We start from the raw sequence: 25,836 nt of genomic DNA on the forward strand, positions 1-25,836 counted from the left end.
AGACAGACATTCTTTGGAACTTGAAATTTAGAATTTATCTTAATGAAATCCTATTTTCTCCTCACTCTAGCATAGAATACCAATATTTATACATTTCTAAATATTTGAGATTGATTTGATAGAACCTGATGATGTTCTTTCAAGCACGAAACATATTGTTCTATTTTTTAGTTGTTTCTTTTTCAAGTATAATTCTGTTACCATATGTTTTCATTTTCATGTAGTTTATAAATTTATTACACAGTATTAGTTTCGGCAAACAGTAGAAACTACCAATTATAAAGAAAGAAAAGCTTCCAAAAGCATTTTTCTTCAGAACGAATTTATTACTTCTTATTGCCGTACATGGTGCTGCAAGGGTGATGATCAAAACAAGCAAACATACTAAATACACAATATAAACTAACTGCTTTCGTAGGTCTAGAGGCTTGAAATTGATTCCCTGTTACAGCCTGGACTCTTGACTTCCTTTTTTTCTTTTTTTTTTTTTTTTTTTTTAACTCCTGCCAGGTTACCGCTGAGTGAAACGCAGGATTGATTACGGAGCATTCTCTTTATGAGCTGACTCAGTTTGTACGCGGGATTTTATTACAGTGGCTATAAAATTTCGAGTGAACACCAAGGGGGTAGTCCAGGTCATCTTTGTGCTATTTCTTGGTACCTCCTCCAGGACCGCATCACCCTCAACATTTCTCAAACCAGTGCGAAGCCAGGAATGGCCTCAAGCATCTCATTTCCCATTCTATTGCGCGGCACTATCTTCTCTCCCAAATTAAGCTGACAATATTCTCCTCTCTGTGCGTTCAACCTACAACGAATTATGTGGTTCACAAAGAAGAGACCGAAGGTTCTTAAATTCTCATTACTGGAATCTTTCAGCTACACTGTATCTTGCAGTCTATTATTAGATGTAAGGCTTTTCAGGTGGTTGCTCTATAAACAAGCGTTTCGTCTTAGGTGTGAGTGGGAAGTGTCAGGCCCTACCCACTGACGCTGGGGTGTGTGTAGGAGAATTACTACTACTACTACTACTACTACTACTACAAGCAAGGTTTCATTCCACTCCTCGAAGGGGAGGGGTGGGCTAGCCAGTAGGCTACACCTATTGTATGGGTGATGGTTAATGGATGTGGTAGGATTGGTGATTGGGATGATCAGCCTCCTGGCTAAGTGTTTTAATGATTCTTGGGTAGTGTATAGATAATTAGATATGCTCGATATGCAGGTTAATTCATCAGAAGCCCATCAGTAGAGGCACAATCTTGATAACTGCATATGGGACATAAATCTTCACAATGGAGATTATAAATCAAACGGCTTAAACGCGTGACGTATAATTTTTCAAATGCTTTATTGGTGGAAAATGTAAACTAGATCCCTGATCGTGAACTTAGACTTTCCATTATTCCTACAATCAATACAAAATAGTAAAACTGTCTATCCCGGAACATGATGGTTTATTCCAAAATGTTCTTTTTCGGAAGTTTTCCTTTTACAGAGATTTCATTTCTTCCTTCCCATGTTTCTCTTACATTACTGTTCTCCTTAAATAAAAACGTTTTACAGATTTTTTCAAAGACATCTCTACAAAACGGTATACATGAAAACACAGAATTAAATCACATGAAAGGTGCAGCTCAATTAGTTTAAAACTTAGTGGCGTGGCGATTTCAAACTTAAAAATCAATTGTTGAAGCAAAATTTGTTCTCGCTTTTCGCGAATACAAATTTGAACATATGGTTATACATATTACAAACATAAACTAACTGACCCCACGTAGACCAGACGTGCCACCTCATCAGTGTTCGGTGTCGCAAGGAGAAGATCTTTTACTGTACAGGATGCAGGGCACGGCAGGCAATCCTGTAGGTGCTCCATGATCTCGGGTTCTCCACAGTCGCAGTCGCAGGGAAGTGCCGTTTCAGGAAATTACTCTTGGATTTTCCAACTCCAGGACGAAGACGATTCAGTGACCTCCACACAATCCAATTTTGTTCGTGCCGAGGTGTGAGACGTTCCGAAGTCAAGAAATCTGCATTCGTTTCCTTGCTGCAGCTGCTGTAGTTTGCACGACTGCCGTGGTTTTGAGGAAACTGCTGGTGGACAATCTACGTGTAGCTGGTACGTAACCATATAGCGCGTGGGATTATTGATGTAACTGTCTGGTAGCGCTATTCACGCAAGCTGGTAGAGTTTTACAAAAGGTGTAAACCTCAAGAAACCTGTATTCATCCAAAATATTTCATTGAGTGCTTTGTCAACTTTGTTCGCGAGGATAGATTTGTAACAAAATAGGCTCTCATAATCTGCAGTACTGTAACTTGGTGAAAAAGCTGTCGTTCTTTGGGTTAATGGTTGAGAGCCCGACGTGCTAACGGAGATCTTACGAAGAACTGTTGTTTATTTCTAGCCTTGTATTCTGGTAATACTGCGTACAGGTCAGAGTACGATAGACAGTGACTGCCAGGTATTTTACGGGTTGCTGTAAGGATGTAAAGGAGAAGTATGGTTCCAGTGTATGGAACCCTCACCAGGATTACTACATTCGGAACTGAAAGAAATCCAGAGGAAAGCAGTTTGATTTGTTCTGTGTTATTTCCGATAAAACAGTAGCGTTACGAAATAGTTGCAAAGTTTGGGCTGGGAAGACTTGAGAAAAAGGACACGAGCTGCACGAATAAGTGGTATGTTCCCAGCTGTCAGTGGAGAGATGGCGTGAAATGACATTAGTAGAACAATAAGTTTGAGTGGTGTCTTTGAAAATAGGAAAGATCATAATATGAAGATAAAGTTGGAATTCAAGGGGAAAAATTGGGGCAAATTTTCGTTTATAGGAAGGGGAGTTACGTATTGGTATAATTTACAAAGGAAGATGTTCAAGAAATTTCCGAATTCTTTCCGATTATTTAAGAAAAAACTAGATAAACAACAGATAGGGAATGTGCCACCTGGCTGACTGCCCTAAATTCAGTCAGTGGTCACTATTAACATTATTATCAATGTGGGCGGGGCCACTGTGATTATCAACAGATAAGGAACGTTCCGTTCTCAAAAAACCGTTCTATATTACGGCTGTATATTTCATGTAATCGAGGTTTATGTCATCACAAAATTGAGTCATATTCCACTATTCCGTATCCCACTATAGAAACTGATTTCCTTCAGTTGTTATTATTGCTGAACTGTATTTAATATGTTGGAAAACTTTCCGTTCCGACAAATTTCATACATTCTAACATACTCCCTTTACGGTCCCTCGTACTTGTTTATCAGAGTTAACAGTAAACCGTACAAGTTGTTTTACTATCGCGTGACCACCGTCTCGCTTTGTAATGGACTTGTGCTAAATCATAAATTCATAAACGTATTTATGACGAATGTGGGTTATAAAACTTCACCTGAAGCACTGTTTTATTTTGAATACTTAAGGATGAAAGAGATGTGAAAATCGTTGGCGAATCTGTGTAAAGACTTCCATTCAGAAACACCAGAAATCGATTCCGGACTGGGACTCGAAATTGATCTGTCTTATTAATTTCTATTTTTCCAGGATGAGGTGTATGTATTCACCTTCTTACATCCTCTCACTTCCCACAAAACATATCACACTGACAACAACAGGAGATAAACCTAATATTTAAATACATTCCACCAAATAGGGTTGCCTCCAAGAGGGGGAGGGGATCGTAAAACTGGACCAAGTCCGTATACAGTACATGACATAGTCGCATCCTCGAACCTACCAGTTGTTATTATTGCTGAACTATTCAATAACTGAAAATATCAAAGGAAAGCAGCGCGCTTTGATCTGGGTGATTTTCGACTAAGAAGTAGTGTTACGAAAATGTTGCAAACTTTGGGGTGGGAAGACTTCGGAGTAAGGGGACGAGCTGCTCGACTATGCGGTATGTATCGAGCTGTCAGTGGAGAGTTGGCATGCAACGACATAAGCAGACGATACACTTGAGTGGAGTTTTCAAAAGTAGGAAAGATCATAATGTGAAGAATTCAAGAAGAGAAATTGGGGTAAATATTCATTTATAGAACGAGAAATAAGGGACTGGAATATACTATAAACAGAAATGTTCGTAAAATTCCCAAGTTCTTTGAAAATATTTAAGAAAAAGTCTAGGTAAACAATTGACAGGGAATCTACCACTTAGGCTACAGCCCTAAACGCAGATCATTGATGACTGACTGACGGAAAAGGAGAAATAGAGAAAAAGACGTACACAATAATTTAAAAATATTAAGAGATTTTCTTCGTTGGGCCTGCCTCTTACTCAGAAGCTCCAGGTTCGTTTCTCGGGCACGTCAGAAATTTTTACCCGAATCTATAGGCTGGTTCGTTGTTCACTGAATTGGCGTATGGCTTTTAGTGCCGGGAGTGTCCAAGTACAAGTTCGGCTTGCCAGATGCAGGTCTTTTGATTTGACTGCCGTAGGCGACCTGCGTGTCATGATGAGGATGAAATGATGATGAAGACAAATACACCCAGCCCCAGTGCCAGCGAAATTAACCAATTAAGGTTAAAATTCCCGACCCTGCCGGGATTCAGACCAAAGGCCAGCACGCTAACCATTTATCCATGGAGCGGGACGTGGTTCACTCACCCTACGTGATTACAATTGAGGAGCTTTCTGACGGTGAGATAGAAAGCCAAGAATAACTGCCGAGAGTATTCATCTTGCCAACCACACGACACCTAATAATCTGCAGGCCTTCGGGCTGAGCAGCGGTCACTTCGTAGGCCAAGACCCTTCATGGTTGGTGCGCCATGGAGTTTCGTTTCAGGAGATTCCCTTCAGAATCTCTTCACCTATATGGATGTGATTTCTTATATTTTATTATGTTCAGAAATGAGGCAAGTTACGATGGTGATGGTTTTAGATTTTAGAAGGAAAGTCAGCTATATATTAAAACCCCTTAATATGAAATGCATCGTTTATTTTATTCAGGGACGTTTTATACGGTAGCATGAAATTGCCTAGAATACAGTGTGCGCAGGATTTCAATTAGAAGACTTTTAGACCGATTTTGGATAGAATATCAGAGAAACATATATAGGCCATGGATTTTAGGTTTTATAAACCTCCATTATAGCTTTCATGTATGCTTAAAATATATATTCAGGGTAGTAGGAAACAATGCGACTCGGGAGACAGTGGGTTCGAACCCCGCATATAGACGGGCTGACGCGTCCCGTCCACCACTCCTACGCCCGTCTATAGACGGTGCATGAGAACTTTACATCTGTGATGTAAACAAGCATGGTGGAACAACGAGCTAGTTGCACTGACAGCGATGTTATTTCGGATCAAAGAATATTTCAGTTATTAACCACAACGGAAAGCGACGAAAAAGATGATGATTTTAATGAAATTTTAAGGGAGTTTGAAAATTACAGTGATACAGAAAGTGCTGAAAATATTGTAAGTGAGAAAGATATAGTCTGCTTTTAAACGGAGGAAGAAAAACTCGGTGAGTTCAAAGGTTATTTCATCACTATTTTCGTGGTGGACGGATGACTTTTCCCCACAAGACTTTCAAGTAACAGTTACAGACTCTGCGAAGTAGTGTTTGATGACAACCCCAAAATCAATGATTTTTTAAAACTACTCTGCCAATGGAGTTGGTGAAGCTGGTTGTTGATGAAACAAATCGGTATCACAAACAACTAGTGGAAAACATTGAGCTGTCACATTCCAGGTTTAGAAAATATTTTAAAACATCAAATTATGTACATGTAAGGAGTTACATGTATTAGTTGCCTACAGATTTTTAGGAAATCATTTTATTTTGGGATCTTTACTTTGTATAAAGATGATGAACGCGTGGGCACAAAAGGTGCAATTTTGTTTTATCTCAGAATAATGCTGAACATAATTGTAGGATCTTATATTTGCATTTATCTTTATAAACAACCAACATTTATAAACATTTTAAGCTAATCACCCCACTGATAAGTTAAAAATTGAGGCTTCTACAATTTTTTTCACATACGAATGAAAAACTCAGCACTGAGTTACCAAACAGTCAACTACTAACTCAGCACATAAAAGGCTATCGACAGTCCTGAAGATAGTTTTCCGTGGCTTTCCATTTTCACACAAGGCAAATGGTGGGGTTGTATTTTAATTAAGGACACGGCCGCTTCTTTACCACTCCTAACCATTTCTTATCCCATCGTCGCACGAGACCTATCAGTGTCGGAGCGACGTAAAGCAGATCAGATTAGTGCAAATGTAGATTTATGCTCCTAAAGAGGATTTATGCTCATATTTAACTTGAAATAAGGAATAGAAATCTCAAGTATACTTCAGTAACCGTGTTAGGGTATTGCAGTGCAGATTTTAGGTTAGTTACGAGAAACCTACTTGCTTGAAGCATTCCTGACAGAAGAGTACTCGACCATCCGTAGTCAAGTTTCGATTTGTAGCAATCCATTTTTCAATTTAGGCATTGTTTCATTATACAAGAATTAGAGTTAATAGATATTTCAGCAACCATTCACCACGATTTTTCCCTGCTGCACACTCCTTGAATGACTGGAGTAGGAGGAAATAAGTTTGCGGTAAGTTTCACCAGACAAATAATATTATTCATTTGAAGAAGACAAAACAGCTATTTAGTTTATTTTAGGTGCCAAACCCTCATTTAGGTATTACTGTTGAAACATTTCTTAGCCGACTAACTAGGGGTCCCCATACAAAGAAAAACTTAGAATTAAGCAATTGCCTCAATTTTTCCGAACGTTGAAAGGCTGAAGGACCCGGAAATATTACAAATTGTGAGAGAGAGCTCTATCAAACTACAGTAAAAAAATCGAATACCACTTCCGGCCTTTTGTCAGTTCCGGAAAACAGCGTAAAATCGCTTGCTTATTTAATCGTTTTATTTCTTATTCAAATTCTATCCAAATTAACCTATTTACATAATTCTTCTTGTAATGTTTTCTTTGGTTCAATACCCTCTGGCGATTTTTGATTTTTCAAAAATGTCCACACCGAATGTCGTTATATAAGTGCTTAAGTTATATTCTGCATATACTTAAGTTAGCGCTCGTAGTGGTAGAAAAAGGCAAACTGCTAAACTTATCGACCGGATAACGATGATGAACAAAAACAAATTAATTTTTAGGAATAAATAAAGAATGTATTCTCCTAACTCATATTTTATTTACCGAAAATTCGTACCTCATATCCGTAAGATATTTTCAACATTGAGGTGCTTGCATCTAGATTTAATTTAGCTACAATGAAATTCACATTGTCTGCTTCGATGGTGATGATTGTTGTTTAAAGGGTCCTAACATCTTAGGTCGTCGGCCCCTAATGGTACGAGACGCGCGATATGATATGATAATTAAAATTTTAGAATATATCCACTGACCAAAATGTGAAACAAATGAAGATTAACAATGATTGTGAATTTAAAATAATCAGTGGATCTAATTTGCAATCACTTATTTTCGTCAAAATGAGAGATGATAGGTATATTATGGTGTAATTATACATTGCCTTCAAATGCAATATTATATTTTAAAAAGGTCATCAAAATACACAAACACAAACTAAAACAGAGTCAAATTAATAAATTAATAAAACATAGTGAACAATAATATAAAGACTAATACGAAACACTGCGTTTACATGCGATAAAGCAAACCACTATCCCTCATAAAACGGATTACGAGGTCTGATGACTTCTGACTGGTCATCCCGCAGGATGAGGGAGATGATACTCGTGAGGTTTAGACTTCGGCGCAGATGGCCAGGTCCACGCACACTTTAAGGATGTGTACCATGGTGAGATAATCGCCGCAAGTGCACACGATAGGGGTTCTCCTTTCAGTAAATAGTAGTGCGTTACTATACCGTGGCCGATTCGAAGACAACACCACCGCTTCCTTCCGAGAAGCTCGAAGGGAAGTCCTCCATTCCTTCGTTGTACCTTTATCGCTCTAAGCTTATTCAGAAGTGGACTGGCTTGCCACTCTTTTTCCCAATGTGACATAACCAAATGTCCCAGCAGAGAGCTAATATCACTTGCTGGAACCTTGTAGGGCAACGGGGGCAATGTTACAGCCTCCATGGCAGCCTTATCAGCTAACTCGACTACCCGTATACCCATGTGGGTTGGGAGCCACATAAACGTGATTCTGGTGCCGGCATCCGAACACCCGGCCAGCAAGTTCTGGATCCGCTGCACCAGATGGTGCCGAGGAAAACGTGTATCAATAGATTGTAGCGAGCTCAAGGAGTTGGTACACAGCAGAAAGCATTGGCGCTCATCGGACAGTGAGTATCGCAGAGCTTCACAGATAGCATAGAGCTCGGCTCTGTACACACTACAGATTTCCCGGAGACCGAAATGAAACCTATCATTGTCGACAACGAACGCAGAGCCCAGATTCGTTTCTGCCCTCGAACTATTCATGTAAACGACGACTGAATCTTAATACCGGTCAACAACGGACAGGAGGAGCCTCTAATAAATCGAGGAATCCGTGTTTTCCTTCAGGCCTTTCTGGAGATCCAGAATTATTTCAGGTCGTCGAATTATCCACGGAGGTATCCCTCTTGGTTGTCTGACAAGACAGGGAACCGAAGGCACATTAAACAATCTGCGACTGATATCCAAGCGTATTCCAACAGGCCGCGTTGCTCGAGGATAAGCAGAGTACAGCCGACGGTAAATACGTAAAGATAGGTTGGGTGTAGTGGCATCTGTCGCAAATTTGCAGCGTAGGACAGAAGCATTTGTTGGCGCCTCAGGTGTAAAGTAAAGGCGGCACACCAGACTCAGCAAGCAGCCTAACCATGGGCCTTGTACGAAAAGCTCCTGTTGCTAAACTAACCCCGCTGTGCTGGATGCTATTCAGTTTCGCAAGGACGCTTTGCCAAGCTGATCCATATACTGCACTGCCGTAGTCTAACCTGGATAAAGTATGTGCCCTATAAAATCCTAGGATCACCCACCCCCCAAGTAGTGCAACTAAGAAATTTCAAGATATTCTTAAAGGATTTCGCTTTTAACTGCCGCACGTGTGGCTCCCGTGATAATTTGATGTCGAAAAGGAGCCCAGTAAATCGGTGTCAACTACGGGTAGAGCAACATTCCCTAAATGAATCTGAGGATGCGAGTAAAGAGTGTGCTTCCGGCTAAAGTGTACAACAGAGGTCTTTGCGGTTGCAAACCAAAATCCATATTCTGAAGCCCACTGGTCTACTCTCCTAATAGCTTGCTGTAATTGTCAGTCTGCGACTACCATATTGTGCGAACTAAGATGCAGAGCAAAATCGTCCACATATAGTGATTGTATTACTGCTGAACCAGCAGCAGTGACAATGCCGTTTATGGTAATCACGAAGAGAGTGGCACTAAGAACCAATCCCTATGGAGCTCCATTTTCCTTAACGTGGTATTGCGAATATGCCCTTCCTACTCGGACACGGGATAGACGGAGGGAGAAAAAATTTGCAATAAATACCGGCAAGTTACCCCGGAATCTCCACTGATGCAGGACTGAAAAGATACCCTACCGCCATATGGTGTCATAGGCCTTTTCTAATTCGAACAAAACAGAAACAAAATGCTATTTGCGGAGAAATGCATCCTCTTCAGGCGTACCGAGTGGTCAGTGGTCGAGAGAGCGGCTCGAAAACCACACTGGTACTAGGACAAAAGTACTTTTATTCTCCAGACAGCAAACAAGTTGGCGATTTACCGTCCTCTCAAATAGCTTACACAAACAGTAAGAAAAATAGGTCTCTAACTTTCTGCATACTTAGGATTTTTGTCAGGCATGAGGACAGGAATGATTATGCCCTCTCGCCATTGAGACGGTAACTCCCCTCTGTCCAGATTAGGTTGAACACACGAAGGAGATATAACAGACTATCCTCATTAAGGTCTTTCAACATCTGGTTATAGACATTGCCTGGTCCAGAAGACTGTCCTTGCAAAGTTCCGATCTCGAGGAGAATGAAGACCAGGGCAGTTAGCGCACCTATATGGAGTTGTGCAGTCTTCCGCGTCATGAGCTTCTCCCCCACACGTCCCACAAGTAGATGGATCAAAAAAACGAGATATAGTGTGTCCGAATCTCTGGCATTGATAGCACCGCATAGGACGCTTGATGTACGGCCTCACCTCGCAACGATAATTTGTTACCTTGACTTTCTCTAGTAACACTGACAATTTGAAGGAGACTACGAACGCACCCGTGGCAACGTCTTCCCCGTTGACTTTGCGCGTGATGGACCGGACGTGTGTCACGCTACGGTGCTTCATGTCTTCCATCAATTCATCGTCAGTTTTCAGAATGATATCACGGTGGAAGATAACACCGCGAACCAGATTCAAGATTTTGTGCTCTTCCACTCTGACTGGGATTTCGCCAAACAAACCACCATTGTGCATTTTCTTATGATCCTCAAGTTCGCCGTATACACCTACAATCTGTCGACTGAAAATGATCGACTTTTCCAGCTTGAAATCTTGCCGAAAAGTTCTGGTAGCAACCACGAACCTAGGGAAGCTGGAACCCAAACTAATACGCTGCGTTTGTTCCCAAGGGGTTGCCCCACTTAGGGAATCGAGTGTTAAGGACTTGGATAGGGAACTACCCGTGGCAGTCGGAAGTTGTTTCGACGCCACACCCGAAACCATCCTCCCCGAATGCCAACTAAGCAGCCAAGGCAATAACCACCTGGTCGAAGCAGGTATTGCCCGGCGTTCGATGTTAGAAGATGTCTATTACGGAATGACTGAGGCAATTATCACTAGGACTCCCTTCCTCCAATCACCCGCGCAATCACATGTACCCCATATCGTGTACAGGGAAATAAATATGGAGAAAATGAATAATTATGAATATCTCCCCCTTGCATTTGGCTCTGCGGGGACCTGTGTTGTCAGGCGGATACTACAGCACGTGTACATGGCGCTCCCAACCGAAGGCTTCCGGGGGTCACCAGTGGGCTTTCAAGCGTAACCACACACGTAACAGGCCCATCTCCGAGCAGTAAGCACATCAAGAATTTTGAATCGATGTACAACTAGCCCTCAAAAGAATAAAAGATAAATTAAAGAGGGGACCGATGGCCACACGACCGTTTTATTCGCCTTCTACAACAGGCAGGGTTTACCTGTGAATCTATTCATACCCTTCCATCCGCAGGGAGTCCAACACATGATACCAAACCACAATCCAATTCCGCGGCTAGGTCACCCCTTTTGGTTGCCTCTTACGTCAGGCAGGGAATATCGGGTGTATTCTGCATCTGCGTCCCCCACTCGCAGGGCGTATATTCTACTTCAGGAAGTGTGAAACGAATGCATATCTTGACACTTGTTAATTAAATACCGAGGAAAAAATTAGATTAAAACCTAAATTCTGAGCCCTACTTATTACAACTATAAATTTAACTGTGTTTACTTACTGAGGAGGAAAATTTTGCATTTGATCTGCAAAAATTCTTACATTACAATACACGTAGATGAGAGAACGATAATGTTTGGTACACAATCTGGAGACCAAACTTACAACGTTACTCTGCAGTAAAAAAAGATATAATCACTTAACCATTGAAATACACTGTCAAAAATTAATTTAGTAATTCCAAACATAGCTGAACTTGGAAGGTCCAGAAAAGGTAAACGCAACAAAGCGAACGGTGGTTTGGAACGCGAATAAATCTGACACAGCATCAAAGGGTGTTCTACATTTGCATGCATAAGAGAAGCGGCACAGAAGTACGATGAATGAACACATTTTCCATACTTATCAGATGAGCAGTAGTACAACACACGTAACCATAAATTAGCCACTCAACATCAAAGGTAGACGCGTTGTTGCACTGCGGTCAGCTCGTCTTTCGGGTGTACCACTGTTTGCGTGGCCCAGTTTTTATGCACGGTCACAATGCTTTCCCGCAGAAGCTAATATAGGGCGCAGAGTGGGACGAGAATGGGGCTGTACTAATGAGGGATGCTCGACATTGCTGTGTGAGCCCCCCCCCCCCCAATTTATTTATGGATGAGCCTCCGACCCCTTCACCCATCACAGGCACTAATAGCTTAACCACACTGGTGTCCGGGATTGCTGTTTAACCGAAGTTAACAGTCATTTCAGACAGACACGTTTCAAATGTTAATGAGAGGGTGGTGAATTGTTGGGTCAACAATTAACACTTTGTCGGCATCACTGGAAATATGGCTACCAAAGTGGCCTCTAATTAACAGCTTTCAATCATTGACTGCTAACGAACTGAACGATGAAAATTCTTCAATTTAACCGCCAGTAATTGCACAGCAATGATTTCATACAATCAAAGGCGGAATACGATGAATGGGATTTTATTGTGCGCACGACGTAAACCGTTTCTAAATGTAGATAGTATGAATGTCAGAAACTGCCATTAATGATGCAGTCCTCGCAAAAAGCGATGGCTGCATATTTAAGCGCCCTACTAGATTAAACAGTGAAAATACATTCAGTGGGCAATGCCTCTGATAACGATGATCAATTGCTAACATCAGCACAGCTTTTCAGAGAAGAGTATAATGTACTACGAATCCACTGGCTTAGATTTGTTTGAAAAATAGATGACACATTTCTGTGTCAATGGTGTAGGTTTGTAATCAGTTCCTTCAATAATAATAATAATAATAATAATAATAATAATAATAATAATAATCTATACCTATAAAATAAGAGTTTTGTCTGTACATTGCTCAGAATTTGAAAAGAATGGTATTTCTGTATCGGCCATGTCCACAGTAACAAGGAAATGCACGTTTTACTTTTTCGTTATGTCTGTCTGTCTGTCTGTCTGTCTGTCTATCACGAGAAAACGGCTGAAGAGAATTTAATGAAATTCGGTATGTAAAGTTGGGGGATGAGCCGCTACAATCTAGGCTATAAATAATTTAATTCACGCTCAGTGAAATGGTAGTTTAGGGGAAGGCCTAAAATTCCATTCTCAAATAAATACTAAATACTCGATAAATACTAAATAACTAAAGTTATATAGAATTCCGGTCGTTTATGTCGTATACATTTTTACCGTACCGGCTATGATAACACAGATATTCATGAATTTGTATTTTTGTTGCTACCGTCCATATCAACGCCGAGTCACGAGAAAATGGGTTAACAAAATTTAATGAAAATCGGTATATAGAGTTGGGGAATAAGAATCTACAGTCAAAGCTATAAATAATTTTATTCACCCTGGATGAAATTGTAGTTTAGGGGAAGGCACTTAATATTTAATTTTTTAATACCTATATTATTGGTCCTATCGAAACGTACTACATAACAAAAGTTATAGAGAATACCATTTCTGATCATTTACGTTTTATTCAGTTTTACCGTACCGACTATGATAAGAGTGGTATTTCAGCGTGGGAAAAAGACAAAGTTAAGGTCTACAATATCGAAAGCGCATAACATTGATCAACAATAACATTACATTGACCATTGTTTGTAGTGATGGTCTTTGTCTCCTATGCTGATAATCAACTCCGATAGATGGGATCACTGCTGCGACCCGAGTGTAACAGCCTGACTGAATATTGGCGGGAAAGAGCTGGAAAGTTAGAAAACTTTAGAATGGCATTCCTCTTCATATATTTTCTGATACTGCTGGCACGTAACATAATGGTTCATCATAGTATTCCAGCTATTCGACCCCTACTCTGATGCGCTGTTTTAAATGAGCAGTGTGCACACGTAAGGCAGAGGCTCACTTATGACCTGGTCTAGAATTACAATTTTAGGCCTATTCCAAATTATAGCACCACAATTCACTAAGTAACTTAAAATTCATCCCTGAAAAGAGCCGTTTCTTAAGAAAAGCTTCTTCATCTTCACTTTTATTAAATTCTACATTCATTATATTCCAAATCAACAGTGAAGAGGGCGTTTCTCCTTTGGCTTGTCCGGCTCCATGGCTAAATGGTTAGCGTGCTGGCCTTTGACCACAGGAGTCCCGGGTTCGATTCCCGGCAGGGTCGGGAATTTTAACCTCAATTGGTTAATTTCCCTGGCACGGGGACTGGGTGTATGTGTCGTCTTCATCATCATGTCATCCTCATTACGACGCGCAAGTCACCTACGGGTGTCAAATCAAAAGACCTGCATCTGGCGAGCCGAACTTGTCCTCGGACACTCCCGGCAATAAAAGCCATACGCCATTTCATTTCATTTCAGTTGGGAAACCACTAAGACAGTCTTTCTGAGGATGTAACACAGCAGGTGGGGAGTGAGTCTGCCATTATAATGAAAAATCCCCAAACTGATTGTGACTGATGGTAGGAAAGTGGGTCTACCATTACAATGAAAATTCCCTATCCCAGTCTTCATAAGAGAAAAGACGTTTGGCTGTGAGCTTGCATCCGGGAGATAGTAGGTTCGAATCCCACTATCGGCAGCCCTGAAAATGGTTTTCCGTGGTTTCCCATTTTCACACCAGGCAAATGCTGGGGCTGTACCTTAATTAAGGCCACGGCCGCTTCCTTCCAACTCCTAGGCCTTTCCTATCCCATCGTCGCCATAAGACCTATCTGTGTCGGTGCGACGTAAAGCCCATAGCAAAAAAAAGACGTTTGGTGACTTCCCCGTCGCGGTTCTAGGGTAACGTTAAGAGCTATGCAATTTAATACAATCTTGCTCACAACGTGTACACTACCTAACCTGGAATTATGTATACAATGTAGAATTCCGTAGCGAAGCATCGGTACATCAGCTAGTAGTAATAATAATAATAATAGTCATAATAATAATAATAATAATAATAACGTTTCTCTAAGAAACTGCAGTGTTGCAACAAGACCCATACCAGTACGACGAGGGATCTTCCAAGGGGACTTACTGAGTCCATTATGGTTCTGCATGGCATTAAATCCACTATTCTACCTACTGAACACAAGTAGGTATGGATTTAGCATTAAGAATAAGCGAGAAGAGCTATTCAAAATCAGCCACCTACTCTATATGGATGACATTAAGCTGTATGCCTCTACCAAACCCCATCTCCAACATCTCTTCTCAATTACCAAGACGTTTTCTTCACATATAGGCATGCGGTTTGGATTGGACAAATGCAGAACCCAAACTGTCATCAGAGAATCCTACTCGGCACAAGGGACACCTTCGAGTTTAAGCGACGAATCCATACAACAGCTGGAGGAAGAAGAAATGTACAAATACCTCGATTTTCATCAGAGCACTCGTATGAAACATGCCGACATCAAGAGACATGTCACGCAGCAATATATAACACGTCTCAACAAGGTACTATCATCAAAACTGACAGCTAAACATCTTACCAAAGCAGTCAATACGTACGCCGTACCACTGCTCACATACTCCTTTGGTATCATAAAATAGACCCAAACAGAACTTCAGCAGTTACAAACGAAAACAGCAGTTTCACTCACCCGGTACCATATGCACCATCCTAAATCTGCAACCGAACGTCTTACACTCCCGAGATCAGAAGGTGGTAGGGGCTTCTTGTCCATTGTCAATTTACACAGCAATCTGATATCAAGTCGAGAATATTTCCACTCGAGAGCTGACATATCGTGTCTTCATCATGCTGTTTGCAGAGCTGATATAAACTATTCACCTCTCAATCTGTCGTCGCCAGAAATGCCTGTTTCTACCCCACCTACAAAAGAGATGAACATGGCCATGTGGAAGCAATAACCTCTTCACGGGAAATACCCCCATGAACTGGATCAGCCTCATATCGACAAACCTGCGTCGCACGCTTGGCTCGCCATCCAAGATCAAGTAATTGCTACACGGAACTACCGTATATTTATCATGAAGGATCCAACAGTTGTCTCAGACAACTGCCGCCGCTGTTCCAGAACTACGGAGAGCATACAGCACATCATCTCTGGTTGCCCACACTTGGCCAACACCGATTATAAGCACCGACATGATCAGGTAGCAAAAATCATTCACCTGAAACTTTCTGTAAAATGTGGGTTTCTTCAGTCATCAACTGCATATTAGAAATATACACCTCCACCCATTCTCGAAAACTCTTCATATAAACTACTATGGGACCGAGAAGTCATAACTGATGTCACGCTCAGCAACAATAGGCCAGATATTATTCTAATTGATAAATCAAAAAAGATCCGCATCCCTTATAGAAATTGCTTGTCCAAATACCTCCAATCTGCAAACAACAATAGCCACAAAGATATCAAAATACACAGAACTGGCAATAGAAATACAACGCCTGTGGAAACTAGAGTCAGTCACCACAGTTCCAATAGTAATATCATGTACCGGTGTTATTCCAAAATGCCTGCACAACTCTCTGGCCGCATTAAACCTGCATCATCAGACATACGTAGAATTACAGAAAGCCACCCTCCTGAGCACTTGCCACATTGTGAGAAAGTTCCTAGGAACGACGTTTTCTCTGACTCACGCCAAACAGCATGAAGTTCCAGGCTGCAGTTCCAGTAATACTGAAGAACAGATTCCCAAAACGGGGACATAAGAAGTCTGAAGTTGTTTGTATTTATTGTATAAATGTAGATGTTGTAATTATTTCTGTTGTAAATATTTGTACATATATGTACCACACGGAATGTATAAAACAGAAGATGCTTTTCTATAAATACCGGAATTCATCATTACAACACTGTCGTCAAGCCGGCATCTCTCTATACTTAAAAATGCCTTATCCTCGTTCAGAAATGTGCCCTGGCTAACTTAGAGCAAAAAAAAAAAAATTGAGAGAATTATTATCTACAAAATGCTTGGCCCAAACTGCAAAAACGGAACGTACGTAAGAAAATTCTGATCTAAGATAGAGAAGATCATGAACGCAATGCGCAAACGCAGGGCTTGCTTCTATGGTCACTTACGATGAATGGACGACTCTCAATAAACAAAACGCATTTTTAACAATGTGGACTACAAACCAAAACTAACAGTTCCCTGGTACGTTACCTTCAAGAAGTACCTAGATGAAGTGGGCCTACTACCAGATGACGGGCATAAACGAGGCCTTTTTTCAGAATTTTTTTGAGTGTTTCCTGGATGTGAAATGAACAAGTGGCGCAAAGTGGTCGGATGAAGGCCATGCACGACTCAGCGATCTAGTGAAAGCCTACTGGATCAAACGAAAATTGACGAGACGCCGGATTGAATAATGAAACATGCCGTGACCCCTAGATGGCCGACTAGCGAATAATAAGTGAAAATCAAAACCGACAAACTGTTTTCCAGTCAATGACCGTGTCGGGGATGGGATGAATGAAGCCCCCAACTTGCGGCAAGGATAGGAATTTTGCCGGCTGCCGAGGCCTGACGCACTCCTCTGGGGCAATTATTAATGACTGACAGAGAAATGTTGGTGAAGAGTGTTGCTGGAATTAAAGATGGCATAGAAAACCGGAGTACCCGGAGAAAAACTGTCCCACCTCCGCTTTGTCCAGCACAAATCTCAAATGGAGTGACCAGGATTTGAACCACGGTACCCAGCGGTGAGAGGCTGGCGCACTGCCGCTTGAACCACGGAGGCTTACGAATAATAAACAATAGGTAATAATATAGAGTTCAGTCATATTTTATTTTATTTGATTATTAAGTTTGTAAAATAACATTTAATGTAGATATCGTATATTTCTACATTCGCGTTAAATGCGAAATATGGCCAAATACTGTAGTTTTTATTTATTTATCCGAATTCGGCACATGCCTTCCAAATGACGTGAACACTGGGGTCCACGACTACAAAAAAAAAGGGAATACATATTAAATTAAGATACTACAATCAATAGATAAAAATAATTTTATCAACAGTAAATTTATTCATTGTTATACAAAAGGCGAGTTAAAATATATACTGAATCTTTCAAAATACCCTTGAGTATTTCTGTAACCTATGTTTTTGGGCGCAGAAGTCAAGTCTTTGAAGGTGCTTCTTCGTCTAAAGGAACCGACGAGGAAACCTTTCATCACGAATGTATAACTTAAACAGTTGTATCATAATTCTCACTTAGGTGAGGAATATACGAGATATAGATGGCTCGCTTCTCGCCATTAACTCCTGTAGCTTTTTGCATACCCATCTGAAAGCGAATTTAGGGGTCATGTTTGAAAGGCAATTAAGTGCATTATTGTACTTCTTTAATCCTGAAGAAGTAGTACGAAATGTACCTGTAAGTAAGAAACAAATTACATTTTGAGAATTAAATAACTTTTTTATGAGACATTCTCATGTATAAGAAAAAAATAGCCATCAGGAGTGTGCCAGATGTCTGTATTACACTTTCCACCGATTATAAATCGCAAGAGTGGAGAAGGTTTTGACTTTCCTTCGAGCAGTCTCTCTGGTGTAGTAGTTATTGTGATTAACTGCCAACCCAGGAAGCCCGGTTTTGATTCCCGGCTCTGCCAAGAAACTTAAAGTGGTACTATAGTAGGAACGGGTTCCACTCAGCTCCGGGAGGTAAACCGGATCAAGTGTGGGTTATATTTCCCACCTTAGCCATCTTCGATGTGTTTTTTTCGTGGTTTCCCTCTTCTCCTCCAGGCAAATCTTACGACCACGGCTGCTTCCTTAACTCTTCCTTGTCTATCCCTTCCGATCTTCCCATCCCCCCACAAGGCCTCTGTTCAGCATAGCAGGTGAGGCCACCTGGGCGAGGTACTGGACCTCCTCCCCAGTTTCATCACCCACACTCAAAGTCTCACGTTCCAGGACACTACTCTTGAGGAAGTTGACGTGGTATCCCCTTGCTGCGTCCGGGGGGAACACCAACCCTGGACGGTAGACGGGTCAAGAAAGAAATAAAGACAGAAAAGTTTGATCACTCATCAGTGCATTGGTCACCTACCAATAACGTGGATGAAGAGAAATAGTTTCATAAAATGTAATTGTCACAGACAGACGACGCAGACTAAAGGAAATCAAAGTAGTAGTTGTTTCTTCGTTAAATGTTTGGCGAGTGCGAAAGGGAGCATAATTGAAATAATTTGTGGTAAACATTCAATGGTTGTTTTCAAATTACAAAATAAGATTATATATAGCCTTGAATACTGATTTTTAAAGCAAGTACATTTATTTCTTGAGTGAATAGGTTCGTATCAATTTATACGTTTGTGAATATTCACAGTTTCCCTTCAATTTTGTATGTTCCTTCAGTCTTCTTCTAGCGAAATATGTCAAATAATTAAAAACAGAATAACATGTTAAAATAATATTTTTTACTTATTGTTATTTTCACAGAGTTATGCCCAACTAAAGAGAACGATTGAACTTATTTAGCTGATGGCGTTGCCTTTTATTTCTTCCAAAATCTCTTCAACTTCCCGCTGTTGCTCTTCTGCTGTGCTCTTCTGACCACGTTTGGTTGCTGGTAGTGCTTGGATGATGTTTAAAACAGTGATTGTCGATTAATTTTCTGAACTCAGATCTGTCTAACACAATGTCATCCGCGATGCCTATTTGGAGAATATCTTCTCCAACTTTGAGCAGCCAATTGTTTCTTGCCTTCAATGATACGGCTAGGTTCAGAATTCTTTTGGTCAATCTCTTATTACTCATTGTGCGAATATGTCCATAAAATTTCAAATGTGTTTTCCTAAACGTGTCTGACATTTTCTCTCAGTGTTGGTACAGGTTGTGAGATTTCCTTATCTTCCAAATTCTCCCTGTACACACTGCTCCAAAAAATTTCTTAAGATGTTACATCTTTAATCAATAATCTGCCCCAATGATCAGTGTTCCAGATGCATATAGTCCTTCAGGCTTCATTACAGTGTTATAATGTCTTAATTTTTCATTTCTGTATATAGATATTTTATTATGTCCGCTCCAAATGAGTATGTACACTCTTTGTAGTTTAGGGACCGTTTCTTTGTTTGCCTCACGGTTGAGTCTTGAAGGATAGATGACTTCTCCCAGGTATTTGAATTTAGACACCTGGGATATTTTGCCATATAAGTGTTTTCATTGATTGTCCATCTAGGTACCGGAGAGATCCTTTCATGTAGTGAGTTTTATGATATGAGATCTTGAGTCCTGTTCTGGATGAAATTTCATGGAGTTCTTCAATGGATGTAATCGCTTGCCTCTGTTATTGGATAACACTGCTAAGTCATCAGCGAAGGCCAAACACACTAAATTAATTTTGTTTTCGCGTAATCTGTCAAGAGCTATTCCTTCAACTTCCTTTCACCAAGTTCTAAGCACTTTTCCAAAACAAGATTAAACAATACATGGGACAAACCATCTCCTTGTCGGACTCCTGTTTTAACATCATATGGTTCAAAAAATCCCTCTAAGAATTTAACATTGGTAGTGGTGCCTGTTATTTTTTGCATAATTCATTCTATTGCTTTCTTGTCTACTTTGAAACGGAAAAGCGTCGGTCTATCTATAGAATCGCATCCCTTTTTGAAGTCCGCATAAGTAATCACCGTTTGCCTACTTTTACGAATTTGTAGGATGGTCTTGAGGTTGAGAATCTGTTCTGCGCACGACCTGCCTTTCCTGAATTCTGCCTGATATTCTCAAGTCGTATGATCTGTTTGGATTTCAAGTCTCTTGAGTAGGCTTTTAGTGCCGGGATGTGTCTGAGGACTTCGGCTCGCCGGGTGCAGGTCTTTTGATTTGATGCCCGTATGCGAACTGCGCGTCATGATGAGGATGAAATGATGAAGACGACACGTATACCCAGTCCCCGTGCCAGAGAAATTAACCAATTATGGTTCACGACCCTGCTGGGAATCGAACCCGGGACTCCTGTGACCAGAGGCCAGCACGCTAACCCTTTAGCCATGGAGCCGGACTGCTAGAAGTAAAATACCTCTGTAGTTATTTATTTCAGGTTTATCCCCTTTCTGATGTAATGGGTGAATTATTTCACACTGCCAGTCTTCAATAATTGTTTCTCTGGTCCAGATATATGTGAGAATTTTATGGATTTTCTGACCGAGATTTCTGCCACCTAGTTTCCATATTTCTGCACGTATACCAATTTCCCCTTGAGCTTTATTTTTCTTAATTCGTTTATTATTTGTTTATCTTCTTCTATTGTTGGAGGCCCTGAATCTGGATTTCGTTCTGATGTTTCAAAAGTGAGTTGGTCAGTAGGAGGTTCGAAATTTAGAAGGTCTTTGTAATGATCTGCCAAAAGTTAACAGTTTTCTTCATTATTTATTTCTAAAGTCTCATCCGGTCCTTTAAAACAGAGTGGGTGCCTTATAACTCGTCAGTTCTTCTTAGGTTCTGTAAAAGTTCCTAGTATTGTTTTTCTTGAACTCTTGCTCTATTTCTGCCAGTCTGATCTGACCATAGTGACGTTTCTGCTATCTTATAATCTTCGATGTCTCCTTCGATGTCTCCTTCCGAATTGTTATGAAGGTATGCCACTTCTCTATGGTTTTCTGTGTATTCTGGTCTTGCCATGCCTTATCTCAGGTATTGTTTCACCACTGATGATTACGTTTCTTCGGTGGTATGTTAGTGCACTTGCCTGCTTTTACAAGTTCGTCTTTAAGTTCTGACCAAGTAGTAGCATTTTGCTCGGAGATATTGACCAGGAAAAAGCTTGAGTTTTGCTTCAGAATCTCCAGGTCAATTTGTGAGTTTCTCCGTGATCTACATTTGGGTCTGTCAGGTTGAAACTTCCTTTCATTATTATTATTATTATTAGTATTATTATTATTATTATTATTATTATTATTATTATTATTATTATTATTAACTGGGTTGGCTGATATCTGACACGTGTGGGAAACGTGCTGCGTTCAACTTGCCAAGAATAATCTGGGCTTCCTTGAACAGAGTGCGGACCGGTCTTAGAAGATGCAACTTCTGGCTCCACAAGTGGAGAAAAATATCTAGCCCTCAGTGCGACTGCGGTGAGGCGGCTCAGACAGTCCATCACGTTGTAATGATGTGTCCACTTCGGAGCTTCCATGGAGGATACCACGAACTTCATGCTGCAAGTGAAGAGGCAGCGAACTGGCAAAAATTCTGTGGACATTACATTATAAGTTAGATTACCATCCATTGATCCTTTGTCCGATTGTTGTTCTATCTGCTTTAAGTGTATATATAGTGCCTATGTGCCCTCTATATGCCATACGAAATAAATAATGAACTGATGAATAATATTATCAAGTGCAAAATCATTTGTGCCAATTTTCTGTGTATACCCTCCTAATAATTTATTGCTGAAATGTTTGAAATTGAATTAATGAAGTATTCCTTTTGTGCTTCCTTTCTCCTCACTTGTCCAGGTAGGAGGTTATAGGTTCGGATCTTACTGCTACCTCAAATAAAATAGCTCTAGTGATACGCCGAGCGGACCGCAAAACCAGATAAAATTCCCTGACCTTCCTTGTAATCGAATCTGGCTACTTGACCCTTACACGCGTAAAAATCTCTCTTTTTTATTTCAAAATATGATAATTATCCCCTTTCGAGTTTCATACTTTGAAATGCTGTATGAAGAAATCTAAATCTGTAAGCATTTATTCGTGAACAATTATGAAATCTGAGAATGAATTTCCTGGGAAAGGTATTTTTATGACTCCCTGTAATTTACTCATTGCACTTAAAGCATTCAGAGAGATCAGGTACCCATACTGAACTTTCCCGCTTCCCATTTAGCATTTTTAGGTTGTCAGGGACACAGGAAATTAAACTCCCCGTGTCTTCTTTTTTTCCAAAGTTGCGTGTTTACATGACGTAGGAACTGAGGAATAAAGAGGCATAAGCAGCGATAACCTCAGTGAATTTTAATTGCCCCGTTGTTTTGTAGAGGGGATTTAATTCTGAGGGAAACCAGAAGCGAACAGCCTTCACTCTCCAGAACTCCATTCATGGATTAAAACAAAGAGGATTTAAACTTGTGTAGCTCTGTGCTAAAGTGAACAATGCACTCGGAATTTTCCATATAACGACTGTTTTTATTTATTTTTAATACTGAGGGAAAGTTTGTTCAGTAAGTAAAACTCCTTTGTACTTCAAGTTCTTGTTTGTACTGCGGGTCCAGTTTCGGTCTCAGCGTGTAATCTCAAAGAAGGATGTAATTAGGCTTTGAAAATATAAAGGGTACATTCTTCAGCGTAGATACCATTGAAATGATCATCTAATACAAAGCCAACGAGTGAGTAGACTAAACAGTACTGTTCTCGAAGCTGTTTGCTCGAATTCGGCAAGGAATGGACTCGAGCCCACCGCTGACAGCCCTGGACAGGTTTTCCATGGTTTCCCAGGCAAATGTCTGGCTCCTTGGCTAAATGGTTGACGTGCTGGCCTTGAGTCACGGGACTCCCGGATTCAATTCCTGGCAGGGTCGGGAAATGTAACCATAATTTGTTAATTCCCCTCGCATGGAGACTGGGTTTATGTGCCGTCTTCATCATTATTTCATCCTCATCACGACACGCAGGTCGCCTACGGGAGTCAATCAAAATACCTGCACCAGGCCTCTTCGGAGGCCACAAGGCATTTCATTTCATACCAGGAAAATGTTGCGGCTGAACTCTATGTCCATGACTGCTACCTTCCCAGTCCTATGGTGTTACATAAACCATTACAAATTCGTTACAAAATGGATAGGGTCCCGCCATGTGGTGTAGGGGGCCCCGGGTTCGATTCCCGTCTGGGTAGGGGTTTTTGATTGTAAATGATTAATATCCCTGGCCTGGGGACTGGGTGTTTGTGTCGTCCTTAACGTTCGTTTCCTCACATTGAATACTCTACAATTCCGCCATTCCAATTACATGCAGGTTCATATCACATGGTGCATGTAGTGGCAAAATATCTCTATAGGTCGACGCCCCGAACAATTAGTTTAAAAAAATTTAAACCATGGATAGGAGGTGCCTGGTCGAAACGGTAAAGGCGTGCTCGGCTCACGAAAAGGACGTGGGTTCGATTCACCGTCAGGAAGTCGAAAAATTTAAGAAATTAGATATCCACTTTCTGACGTGCACATGACCCTGATGTTCACACAGCCTACACCAAAAATTAGAAATAGATTAACTCATAGGGGTGAAGGCGGCCGGCAGCAGAGATAACCACTCTACTTCACCAAATGCCGAGGTTACGGATAGTGGAAGATTTTATACTTTCCACCCTTCCAAGGGCCTTCATGGCCTGTGTGAGGATGACTTGGCTTTTTATTAACATTGATGTTTTAGGAAAGATAGACTGTGTGAAGTTAACGTAATCAATTTCTCGCCACCGTTGTAATCATGGCAACCAGTGCTCGTCTATGCATACTAAGTCAGTAGCGTCATCATCTTTCTTTCTGCAACTAAGAGCTTGAAAAAGTCTCGTATCTAGTGAACCTCGTTTTGCGCCTCAGTCCAGAATTAAATTCCTGGAACTGGCTGGAAAACGGACCCAGGTACGTTACCTCTACACAAAGGGTAGCTAATAATAATAATAATAATAATAATAATAATAATAATAATAATAATAATAATAATAATTGTACCGGGCGGTACACCTCCACTCCGCTAATTTAAAATGTGCGCCTGTGGAAACTCCTCTGCTGGAGGAAGTCTGAACTTTATTTACCCTATTAATTTTCTAGTTTCTCAGAAGATGTCACCACCTGGAAATTTTTGAGTTTGTGAACTGTGTCATTTTCGACGTACTTTTGTTTTGCTTGAAGTAAGAAGTGTGAACTTTCTCTTCTAGAGGACACCACTGAAAAACTACAATAGTGCACCCTAGTGGGAAGAAAAAATAACTGTTCTTTGGAGAAAATTTTATTTCAAAAGTTTGTTCTTTGTTAAATTTCTTTCTGTTATTGTTTAAGTTGGCTGTATACCCCTCTCTTTCCCCTTGTTTTGCATTTGACCAATCCCGAATTTCTGTTATTAATTTCTGACCAATCATTGGTATCTTCCCCCAACTTGAATATGTTTCTATACCCTAGCCAATAAAAAGTTTGTGGGAGGGTGTTTTCTTTCCCCTAACACCTAGAACCTTCCGCGAGAGGATATAAACTGCTGATTTTTGGGTCTCCGGGCCACTTCTGTTCCATCTTTCAGTGTATTAAGTACATAGCAGGAGGCGGAAAGCGCCTCTTTCTCCGGCAGCGGTCAACTATAAGGTAATGGCCGATTAATATATTCTTTCTTTGCTAGCTCAGCAGTTTAGCTCTCGGGGCGGGTGCGAAGCGTTCCACCATGTAACCTTTTCCTAAAATGTAAATGTAACTACTCTTTTCATCTATTCTCTTGGAAAGCTACATTCTGGGATAGAGAGTGCTAACCCTCTCGAACTCCCACTCATATTGTTTTGAGGTGAACTTATTTTTCTCAACCTATTCTTCGTTAATGTAAAACAAATTGTTCTCTTCGTAAGTCACCTCTTTAGTATGGGATTAGCCCTTGTATTAACGGCCTAGCGCCAAGTAGGTCTTAATCTAGTGTATTAGGAGTGCAAGTTCGCCTCCTCTCAAATTGTTATTTTAGAGGTCATTTAATTAACATTCTTTTCGTTTAATAGACCTCAGTAGATTGGGTATTTTACCCCTGTGTTTATGTCCGTTGAGGACAGCTTGAAGGTGGAGTTTGGTGTGGCCTGGGAGAGGCTTAAATTTGAGAGCGAGTGGCTCTTTTGAAAATGTGTATGTTGTATGCCTCGAGGAGGCTTTTCAGTGTAATTTGGAGCAAGGGCTCCTAGGTATGAATGGGGTTTTCTGCCCCTCTGTTAAAACTTGTGTTTGGGGTAAAACGGGGCTGATTGCCCAAGCATTGTGAACTGGGGGCGCGAAGCCCAAATTCTGTAAATATTGTAACTACCTTATTTTGACTC

The sequence above is a fragment of the Anabrus simplex genome, chromosome 3 (assembly GCF_040414725.1).
Source record: "Anabrus simplex isolate iqAnaSimp1 chromosome 3, ASM4041472v1, whole genome shotgun sequence".
Lineage (NCBI taxonomy): Eukaryota > Metazoa > Arthropoda > Insecta > Orthoptera > Tettigoniidae > Anabrus > Anabrus simplex.